The following is a 12,166-nucleotide window of genomic DNA, read 5'->3' as shown; positions in this document are numbered from 1 at the left end:
ATAAAAGTGAATAAAAATATAAAATACATGTTCAAAGGTAAAAAAATGTCACAAGCAGAAGTTGATGGGTATTATAAATCAAAATGAGAGATATCAGAAATTAAATTGATGAAATTTAGCGGTGAAATTATATATTAAGCGCTTCTTTATTATGATGGACTTTTTTCTAATTAATTTGAAAATTAAAAGCCGCCCTAATATTGCATCGGTTTGGAACCAAAAACTAACATTTTTCAATTGGTCTGAAACTATCAGAAAATCAGTCTAGTTCAAATTTTTTTATCTCAAAAATTGAACATAAATTATATTAAAATTATCGGTTGGATTTTAATTAGACATGTTTTCTTTTTTAAAAAATAACAAAATAGGCCGCTAAACCCAGCTTCATAATAATTTTTTCTGGTCCCGACTTGGGCCAATGCGATAAAATAATAATTTCGTTAAATTTATAAGATAATAATTTTTAAAAAATTTCTTAAGGCACATTTAAAATATAAAATAATAATTCATTAAATACATATGAAAATTACATATACTATGTAAATTTATAAAATAAATCACTTTCTAGATAACTTCCATTTTTAAATTTAGTTCTTTCCTAAAATATGTATCTATAGTCAATTGTTTCTTCTTTGCAAGTGAACTAAATTTAATTTCATCTTTAACCTTTTGCAAAGTGTAGACCACATCTGATATATTTTTTTTTTTAATGTTGAAGCAAGTAATTTTCAAGATCTCCACCGCAAGAAAAGCTTCTTTTGGAGAAACATGTGGTAAAACATTATTATCATCTAGATCTTGATCGTCATTAGCTGACATATCCATTACTTCTTCAATAATTTTTTCATCTATTGGTGATTCTATTAAAACTTTATTTTCACTAGGATAATTCAAAATCTGCTCAATGTTGATGGCATTTCTATAGTATAGATTAGAAATAACTTCTTCAAGTTCATGAATCCCTTCAACGCCACCAACTTCTTGTTCTAAAGACAATATCTTTCTCAGATTGGATTTTGCAATGTTTAAAACAATTTGCAATAGTTGTTATCTTCACATCAATATTTCAAGTAACATTAATAAAATTGATAGCATTTGACACATTCATTTTTTTTAGGATTGCTCCCATCTCATAGCCTTCCAAAATGCTAGAATAAAAACGACGTTGATAATAAACCTTAAGTGTTCGAATAATTTCAGCATCACATGGTTGAATTTTTGATGTTGTATTTGGAGGCAAAAAGAATAATTCAACATTTCTTAAGCCTTCGATAACCTTGGGATGGGCTGGGTTATTGTCTACAATAAACAACACCTTTCTATCGGTCATTATATTATCAAACCAATGAACAAATTCTTGAAAAAGTAATCCAGTCATCTATGCTTTCTTATTGGCTCGATAATGACAATTAAGATTGCCAATATTCACATTTTTAAAGCATCTTGGATTAGCAAACTTACTAATAATCTACAGAGATACTTTATCTGAACCATCCCCATTGCAACAAACAGCAACAGTAAGTCTTTCCTTGTCCTTTTTCCGTCTTTCTAATTACGCTGTAGCTAGTGAATGATCAACTTGCAAACGATAAAATAATCATGTTTCATCCATATTATAAATATCCTTCCAATGAAACTCGTCCAATTTAGTTTGAATTTCAGGTAAAGCATTTTCAATATTCTTCATGACAACTGAACCACTTTCACCGAACTTTCTACAAGACTTAATCCCATGTCTCGCCTTGAACCGCTCTAACCAACCACTTGAGAAGTTAAAGACTAAATCTGCATCACCATACATTTTCTGTAGAAACTCTTTTGCTTTAGTTTGAATCATTTCTCCGGTCATGTTCACTTTCTCTTGATATTAGAGAAACCACTCATACAATACCTTTTTTAATTCGGGATATTTGACTGATTTGTGTCTTTTAATATTACTATTTGTTATCTCTTTTGACAAATATTCTGCTGACCTTTTGAGAGTATTTGATATTATTTCTTGGCTAAGGGAGAGACCAAATTTTTATTAAACTCATTGTTGCAAATCTTTTTGACTTGAAGAGGGATGCTCATTTTTGTACTCACATAATGCTTTTTGCATCTCATTTATCAGTGTAGATTTTTTTACAACTTTCAAATAAGAAGCTATGTAAGAGAAGACGTAAGAAAAAATATATATGAATTTTTATATTTTGATATATAAAATTAAAATACATATTTCTATTTGTAGACATTTTATTGTCCACTTGAAACACTTCATATTCTAATATACACATATGCATGCATTGCATTTTAAACTACATCATTCTTAAAATTAGCTCTGAAACAATGCACCATTGTCCATCGTGCATCTAGAATATAAAAGATTATTTTTAAATTATTTAACTTTTTTATAAATTTTATATAAATTTAATAAAAAATAATATATAAAATATTAACTATTTTCTAAAATAATAAATATTAATTTATCGATAAATTAATAAAATATTAATTTATCGATAAAATAATAAATTTTTCATGATCCTAAAATTATTATTTTATAGAGGTTTTACAGTAGAATTAAAACTCAAACTGAATTTTCATGCTTTGGGTTCAGTTTCACAAAATCCACCAATTCGGTACCAAACGAGGATCATGGTTAGTTGAGAATACATGTGAGTAGCAGTTAAAGAAACAAAAAATCTAAGGCCTAAAATGCAAAGTACTTTCCATTATCCACCACCTTTAATTAGTTCAGCTCCTTTACTTTTCCAAAAGGGAAGTTACTTTCCTAAGTTAAAAGATCAATGGATTTAGTGGTTTGCACCCAGGCCTCCAATTGGTATAGAAGATGATGCCAAATTGCGCCCATCATTCTTTGGCCACGGTTTCGACATAATAATCTTGGACTTGAATGAAAACAAGAAAAAAGGAACCACCAACCAAATACTCTTTGTTCAACTCTGATACGTGTTTTTCCTTTTTAGTTAAATATATAGATCATTTAAATTAGTAATTTAATAATTAACTATTAAAAAATATTAGTTAATATGAACATAATTGTCTTTGAAATTTCATATTATTTATGCAATTATTTTATTTCTAATACAAAATCTTTTTATTTGAATCTTAAAAAATTATAGATGAATCTAGAAGATTTTCTAAAATCTAAGTTATTGTGTATATATATAAGTAACACTTATCTTTTAACTCTCTCTTAAATAATAGCTCGCCTATTAGTTTATTTTATTCAATTTTTTCAATCTTATAAATTTTATTATTTATTTAACGAATTAAATTAATTTTATATTTTAAAAATAAATTTTAATAAATAAATATAAAAATAAATATATTTTACTAACAAAAGAATAAATCTCTTTCACATACATAATATATTATAATATGAAAATTTACTATTTTAATTTAGATTTTAAAATATTTTATTGCATGGATATTTTTTAATAATTTTATAATATTTATATAAAAATAAAATTTATTCACAATTGTTAAAATTAAAATATATTATTATTTATGTAATAAAATATTTTTAAAACTAATTAATAGTAAATAGATTTATTTTAATTTTATTTATTAAGAAAAAATATAATATTAGTTTAACTTGTTAAATAAATAGCATGTCATGTCATTAGATTGAAAAGTTGAATAATATGGAAGTATAGGAGAGCAATTGTCTAAAAAAGTGTTCAAGTGAGAGTGTTTCCTCTTCATTGTAATTTATTAAGGCTGAAAAGCGGTGCTTGACAACCCACTAGGCACCGGATTGTACTCTTTCAAAAATAATTTTTAAAAATTTATTAATATAAAATATTTCAAATCTGATATTCATTTTAGAATTTAATTATTTGATTTGATTAGTAAATAAGCATATTTTTATCACTCAATGTAATTAAATTAAACTCTTATGGTGTTGCAGGTCACTGAAGCCATTGTTTTTTTTAATGTTAAAATACACTTTTTAAGGACATAAATTCAGCTAAATTGCTAACTAAATTATTGTTTGTTTGACAATTAGAAATATAAAATGGTTTTATTTCTCAATCTCTAGATTAGCACTACAAGTATACAAATAGTTCTTATAGTAAAAACGATGACACACCTTGAGATCGATTTCTAAAAAAATATGAGGCCATTTATTATAAAAACTAATTATTAACAGAAATAACTAAAAGTAAATCTCAATACTCTAAAAAAATATTTTGAAATAATAATAATATTCATAAAATAAATAAATAAACTAATAAAATAAATACGTAAATATTTATGATCTAAGAAAATATATAATAAAAATAGCATCTAGCGTAGTCAATTACTTAGTACTCCCTATATTTTAACACTAAATACAGATCTAATAAATGAGATAGTGATGTTTACTGTTCTTTAGTCACTCAAACTAATGATGTAATTAAAATTTCTTATATCAATATAGATTGAAAGTAAAGATGGTGTCTCTAATACATTCAATCTAGATATTTTCATAATAATTATTTTTACTAAATTAATATGATGATTAAATAATAAATTGAAACTAATAAATATATATGTTGATAAAGCAATCATACTAAATATAAAAGATAATAAGATTCATACAAAGTAAAAAGGCTAAACTAAATATTAAGAAAAATCTAGCCTAACATATGTAATCTCATGGTCATAGTAATTAAATAATTATACATGAAAATAAAAGTTCTCTCTAGATTGAGAAATTTTTCAAGGTAGGAAGATGACTGATCATCATTCTTCACTCCCTAAAAATTTTCTTTGATCTTAAAAGAATAAAAAAACCTAAAGCTAAATGTTTGTGATGAAGAACATGACAAGTACAAGTCAAACGTGAAAAACAAGCAAAAGCCAACTGAAAGAAAGGTAATAAAGCTGAGCAAGGATTGATGAATAATAGTTATGTTATAGTTTTCCATTCTGTACAACGTATATTTATACATAGTATTTACAAGAGTAAAGAAATCTGTTACAACTAATGGAGCAAATTAAGTTGTTGATTTTGTGGTATTTGTTACAGCATTAAATTGCTAATTTGTGGCATCTGTTACAACTGGTAGATTAGAATTGGATTGCTGATTTGTAGGAGCAAATCTTTTTGGTTTAGCATCCTTGGTGGAGGTTTTCGTTTCCTCTTTTTGTGGGATAGTCGATTCACCAGGCCGATCTTAGGCCGAATTTTTGTGAAGGGGGAAAGAGGATAAAGGCTTAGTAAGTGCGTCTGCTAGTTGATCTTTTGATGATATATGAGAAACCTTGAATGATCCACAAGCAACATGTTCATGAACAAAGTGATAATCAATTGCGATGTGTTTCATACGAGAGTGAAACATAAGATTGATAGAGAAGTAAGTGGCGCCAATATTGTCACAATATATCTGCGGAGACGATGGGCAAGAAATGTGAAGTTCTTTGAGTAGATTTGTATCCAGAGAACTTCAGCTGCACATGATGCAAGTGCCTGATATTCTACTTCAGTAGAGGATCTAGCTACCGTTTTCTGCTTTTTCGAACACCATGAGATTGCATTGCCACCAAAGTAAACAATGTATGCCGAAGTCGAGGTGCAATCATCTCGATTACCTGCCCAATCTGAAGTCAATGTAGATTCTGAAGACGTGATAATTGAAGATGGTGAGAAAGACAATGATTTGCTACCTCTAAATAAATTCAACAATGAAGAGTTTATTGTTAATGAAGAAGCAAAGATTTAGTTAGTGAAGAATGAAGCTGTTCCGCTTGATGAAATTGCACCTTTTGAGCATGTTGGATTTATTGGTACTAAAAATATTATTTGTTCTAAAGATCCTCTAATCACTATTGCGAAGGAATTGCAGGTTGATGATGGCATTCTATTACCGTTTGATATTATATGTCTATCTCTTTCACAATATTTGGGCAAAATTCGAGAACGAATTTTCTTTCAAGAAAGGGGGAATGATATGAATCAAGGCTGCCATGAGATTACATTGCAAAGGCATGAACCAAAAGGTCCAAAATGGAAATGCAACTCATGCATGAAAACAAGAGTCCAACCTTATAAAGAAGCATTCAGTCCATTTTGAAGAATAAAAGCCATTCGGCTATGATTAGGCCTTTGGGCTTAATTCATATTTATATGGGTTCCTATCTTTTGGATTTTAGCTTAAGTAATTGTTTTAGTTTATTTTTATTTAATTAAGGATTATTTTATTAGGTGTGAGTTATATGTGTGTTGTGTGGAGTTACAAATGAGTGCACATGTTTAGTTGTCATTTGGGAGTTACAAAATGAGGGCCATCAATGTAAAAAACAGCCATTTTTAATGAGTTTTAAGGGGAATTAAAGGAAAAATGTGGGAAAGCTCAAAAGACATCTATTTAGGTTTCTTTGTCTTGTTTTGGCTATAAATATCAAAGCCAAATTCATTTATATAAGATAGAATAGAATTTTGAATGATAATCTTTGTTTGCTCTTTGTGAGTGTTTTTGCTTAAGTTCTTGCATGAACTTTGAACTTATCAAACTATTTTTAGTTTGTGGCGTTCTCTAACTAAAATCTTGTGTTTGATTCTTACTTATCAAATCATACTTGGTTTGTGGCGTTTGGAGTTGAATTCAAGTGCTAGTTTCATTGTTGGAACTAGTATTTCCTAACTTCACTTGAGGAGATCCTTGGGTTTTGGAATCATCTTGATTGGATGGTGTTTTCTTGCATTCCATATGTATCATAACTCATTAGTTATTGGGGTGTGTGGTTGCTAAGATGATGATTTCCTATCAGATTGAACAGGCGAGGGACCCCAAACGTCAGTGTAAATTAACTCAAGAGGAGCACAGTGTAACACCCTTACTAAATATTTATATATACAAAAATCGTTTTTCTCCTCCCTCTCTCTTTTCCCTCCCCTTCCCCTCTCCTTCTCCTCTTTTTCCTTCTCCTCCGGCGACCACTGCGTTTTCCGGTGCATCTTCGCGTTCGGCCTCTTAAAGCTTATTTTCGCGATCGGACAGGATCGGACTGAAGCCACCCTCCTTCGTCGGAAAATCCTTGCCGGCCATGGGAAGTGTCGCCATTTCCGAATCCGCCGCCTTATAACTCTTGTACTACGGACTCCTCTGAGCTTGGCGCCCGGATTCAATTCGACTTGGCCCGGACCCTAGTGTTTTCCCGGACGCGTGAAATATTTCAATTTTTAACTCGTATAATTTTATTTTAGACTCGAAAATTTTGTTATAATATTAGAAAGTTATTGTGGCTTGTGTTGGGTAGTTTAAAAATAAATCAAATTAAATTGTTTGGATTGTGGTGTTTTGGAGTCGGGAAAATATTAATGCGATTCTTGTGGCGGCTCACATTATTAAATTCCAGCATGTTTGATATGTTTTTGGCAGTCCTGGACCCGTTTACGGGGGGTAAATATCTGAAATTTAGGGAGGTTACATCACAAACTTTGAGATTCCTCGAGTCCAATTAATTTCTAGCAAATGACCTTAGGGTCTAAGTTAGGAAGAATTTCGAATGTCTATTAATTGTATGTCTTTTGTTATTAGATAATTCAGCCTTCCATGACTCCACCCGAGGGCGTAGGAGGACTGTGGAACGCATCAAATCATGAGTTAAAGTCATTTAATCTTTGCGCTATTGCTAGTCTGATTTTAATATGCTATTTAGAATTTGTGCTTAATATGATTATTAGTATCGCAAAATAAATGATTTCACTTGATTATTAATATTTGAAATAATATAAATATTATTATTAGTATGTTATAATAAGATAAACATTATTATTTTTTCCCTCACAAATTGCACGTTGTTTTACCTTAGATCTTTAATCTTTATTTCGATATGTGTTGGTTGAGTTCATCAGATAATGATATTTATTATATGTGATGATTGCGAATTAGGAAATGTGGCTTGTAGAACATGCCGCCTAATGGGTTACATCAGGACCGTGTGCACACCGGTAATGATCATGGACATGTAATAAGATATTTATGGGTTTGCCCTGGTCGAGCATGGCTCTCTAGGCTGATTTGTGTAAATTGCCGGAGGTAAGGTCCCTAGTCGAGCATTGCTCTTATTTGGATACTTAAGTGACCGGTGGAGGTAAGGTCCTGGTCGAGCATTGCTCTCGGGGGCGATCTTATTGGATTAAGAGAGCCGAATGGCTACTAGATTTCTTATTTGGATACTTAAGTGACTAGACTGGAGGTAAGGTCCCTGGTCGAGCATTGCTCTCGGGGCGCCAGTCTTATTGGATTAAGAGAGCCGAATGACTACTAGATTTCTTATTTGGATACTTAAGTGACCAGACTGGAGGTAAGGTCCCTGGTCGAACATTGCTCTCGGGGCGCCAGTCTTATTTGGATTAAGAGAGCCAAAATGGCTGTTAGAATTTGGGGTTAGGGTTCTACTTAGCCACACGTCCCGTGAAAGTAAAAATGTCTTTATTTATTTACACTCTCTTCTTTTATCATTTTATTATTATGGTGTATGATTATATATTATGATTGCAATTATATTCAGAAATTGGTATATTGTTCTGAATAATTAATATATCATGTGAAGGTTGCAATAGTCCTTAGATTATTTGATTTTGACTCACTCTCGAGACTGACAGTCTCAGTTGTAATTTTTTCAGGTGATAGTTAAAGACCTTCGCCATCGCACATTCGACAGTCCGACTTCTTCTTCTTCGGACTTTTGTAATTATCTTGTACTTCTATACTTGTCATTTTTACTCTAGAGTATCCGGGCAGAGGAAATTTTAAAATTTATATAACTATTCCGACTCCACATTGGTAGTATGATGATTTATTATGCAAGACAATTATGACTACTTTATATTTGGTTAATTGTATATATGGATTTGCGGGTTGGTAAGGCTTACTACGGGTTTCGGTGGCCTTAAGCCTACCCATTCCCTAGTGCCGGTCACGGGCCCCCAAAGTGGGTCGTGACAAAGTTGGTATCAGAGCTTAGGTTTAGTTTTTCCTTCGACCTAGGTTAGCTTTCTAAACTACTGCGGGAACTAGGAAAAATTGAGTATGTCCTTCCATGTTTCGTTGACTCTAGTATCTGCGCTATACGTTAGAGAGTCTGATGGGTTAATAACTTGTTGTTCATTTTCAGCTCTTGCCAATGCCGAGAACCCGAGCGACTGCAGCTGCAGCATCGGCCCAGGAAGGCGAAGATGAGTTTTCTGCTCAGATGGCTCCTCCGGACCCAGCCTATGGTACCAGAAGGCGAGGTAGGCCTCGAGCAGCAGCCCAACCAGATCAGGGCGAGGCTCAGGAGGTACATGGTGCTGGTGAAATTCCAGTGGAGGCTTTTGTGTCCAGTATGACTGGGATGCAGAAGGCCTTAGAGCAGTTGCTAATCTTCCGAAGCGGCAGTCGCTTTCGAGTGAAGTCGTGCTAGTGGGTCCGTGTCAGGGAATCCGGACGATGTCCCTATGTCCGAGTATACCAAGTTAAGACTGTGGAGTTTGATGGGACAAATTTGGAGACCCTCTGGACTTTTTAGATGAGGTTGAAAGAGGGCGTCGATTTGCACTTTGTTCGACAGGAGGACCATCGAGATGGCCGGGTTTTCCTTGAAGGGAATAGCATCCCGATGGTTCGAGATTATATCCGCCCTTTTCCGGATGGGTTGTCGTGGAGGCAATTCGGAGACAGATTCGAAGAGTACTTCATCCCTTTCGATTAGCAAAGGCGGGGAGCAGTCTGGGGAGAGGTTTGAAAGGTTAGTTAAGGGAAAATCATATGTGGCTGAATACACCGGGCAATTTGTTTCGGTGAGTAGGTATGCACCTTATCTTTGTGGGGAGGCGGAGGAGCAATGAATACATTTCAGGCTCGGCCCGAGTTTGTTTCTTTGGTTCAATGTAGGAGGAGCGGCTTCCTAGAAGTTCACTTGACATGGCGAGGCGGGATGGAGATGACGCTACGAGGGTTTAGTCAAGGGGTGACCGACGATGGTAGGAAGAAAACCGAGGATTGAGGTCGATCGTCTGCGTACTATGGTAGTGGAAGTTACTCTGGAGGTACCGACCGGCCAGGCCGTCTTGAAGTCACCGCATCCACAGAAAGGGTAGGCGTAATGGGAGGAGTAGCCAAGGATTCGGACACATCGAGGCTTCAGTAGTGGGCGAGTTCGGGGCTCTAGGCTCAGGGCCAGCACTTGTCGGGATGTGTGGCAGGTCACATCAGGGACCGTGCCTAACATCCAGTGGAGCCTGTTTTAGGTGTGGTGAGATGGGACATATGGCTCGAGAGTGTCCTCGCTATTTCAGTCGACTAGCTTTTCCACAAGGCTCGTCCGCTAGTGCGACCCGACCAGCTTTTCCTGCAACCCCGGGACATTTTCAAGATGGATCTCAGTTTGTTGGCCAGCAGGGCCGTAGTTTTAGAGGTAGATCTTCAAGAGGCGGTCAGGGCGGGGTTCAAGGTCGAGCTTGTGGTCTCAGCGGTGGTCGGTAGGCAAGCTAGAGTGTTTACCCTTACTCCTCAAGATCGCGAGCCTCAAATCTTTGTGGTGTCGGGTACTATTCTTGTTTGTCATTCTGAGGCTAGAGTTTTGTTAGACCCTGGGGCTACCCATTCTTTCGTATCGCCTAGTTTTGCCTTAAGATTGGATGTCCAGCCCGTTAGGCTTCGAATCCCGATGTCGGTCACTACGCCGTTAAGTAAGGCCTTAGAGACTGATGTCGTGTATCCGTCGTGTCCGGTGTCTGTTGAGGGACGAGATTTGGTTGCTGACCTAATTCTTTTAGATGTAATGGATTTTGATGTGATATTGGGAATGGATTGGTTAGCTATGCATTTCGCCATGTTGGACTGCAGGGAGAAACAAGTGACTTTTCGAATTCCTGGAGACTCAGAGTTCTATTTTAAAGGTGAGCAGATACCTTCTCCTTCGAACCTCGTGTCAGCGATTGCAGCTAGGCGGATGCTTCGCCGTGGATGTCAGGGATATTTGGCTTTGGTTAGGGATACCTCTGCAAGGAAAGGTTGCGTCAAAGACGTTCCGGTGGTTTGCGAGTTTCCTGATGTGTTTCCAGAAGAACTACCTGGATTGCCGCCCAATAGAAAGATAGAATTCTGTATCGACGTGATATCGGGTACAACACCTATTTCCTTGCCGCCCTATCGAATGGCACCGGCCGAGTTAAAAGAGCTAAAGGAGCAGTTGCAAGACCTCCTAGATAAGGGTTTCATTAGACCTAGTACATCTCCTTGGGGTGCTCCTGTTCTGTTCGTAAAGAAGAAGGATGGTACCTTGCGTCTTTGCATCGATTACCGGCAACTAAATAAGGCGACGATTCGTAATCGGTATCCGCTTCCTCGCATCAATGACCTATTCGATCAGCTTCAGGGAGCTGAGTATTTCTCCAAGATTGATTTGCGATCGGGGTATCACCAGTTGAGGATCCGTGGTGAAGACGTGCCAAAGACGGCGTTCAGGACGCGTTATGGGCATTATGAGTTTCTGGTGATGTCGTTTGGACTCACTAATGCCCCTGCGGCTTTCATGGATTTGATGAATCGAGTGTTCAAGGAATTTCTGGATCGTTTTGTCATTGTATTCATTGATGATATCTTGGTTTATTCCAAAAGCGAAGAGGAGCACGCGTGGCACTTGAGGATAGTACTTCAGACTTTGAGGGAACATTAATTGTACGCTAAGTTCTCCAAGTGCGAGATCTGGTTGGAAAGCGTTGCTTTTCTGGGGCACATAGTGTCTAAAGAGGGTATTCAGGTGGACCCTAAGAAAGTGGAGGCAGTGACTGATTGGCAGAGGCCAACTTCAGTGACTGAAGTGCGTAGCTTTCTAGGGTTGGCAGGCTACTACCGTCGATTTGTGCAAGACTTTTCGAGGATAGCAGCGCCTTTGACTAAGTTGACTCAGAAAAATGTCCGGTTTAGGTGGGTAGCGGCGTGTGAGAGAAGCTTTCAAAAGTTGAAGGGTATTTGACTTGACTCCGGTGTTGACCTTACGTTCGGACTGGTGGATTCACGGTGTATTACGGCCTTCTAGAGTGGGTTTGGGTTGTGTTCCGATGCAAAATGGAAAGGTAATAGCTTATGCGTCTAGGCAATTGAAGAAGCATGAAAAAATTACCCGACCCACGATTTGGAGATGGCAGTGATAATTTTGCATTAAAGATTTGGAGGCACTATCTCAT

General features: G+C 35.5%; 1 pseudogene; it reads right to left on the bottom strand.

Moving 5' to 3' along the window:
* Positions 1-564: 564 nt before the first annotated feature.
* On the bottom strand, positions 565-2,876 carry LOC107262443 (annotated as a pseudogene).
* Between the last annotated feature and the right edge of the window lie 9,290 nt (positions 2,877-12,166).

Source organism: Ricinus communis, chromosome 8 (assembly GCF_019578655.1).
Source record: "Ricinus communis isolate WT05 ecotype wild-type chromosome 8, ASM1957865v1, whole genome shotgun sequence".
Lineage (NCBI taxonomy): Eukaryota > Viridiplantae > Streptophyta > Magnoliopsida > Malpighiales > Euphorbiaceae > Ricinus > Ricinus communis.
This window is presented reverse-complemented; position numbering and strand designations above follow the sequence as displayed.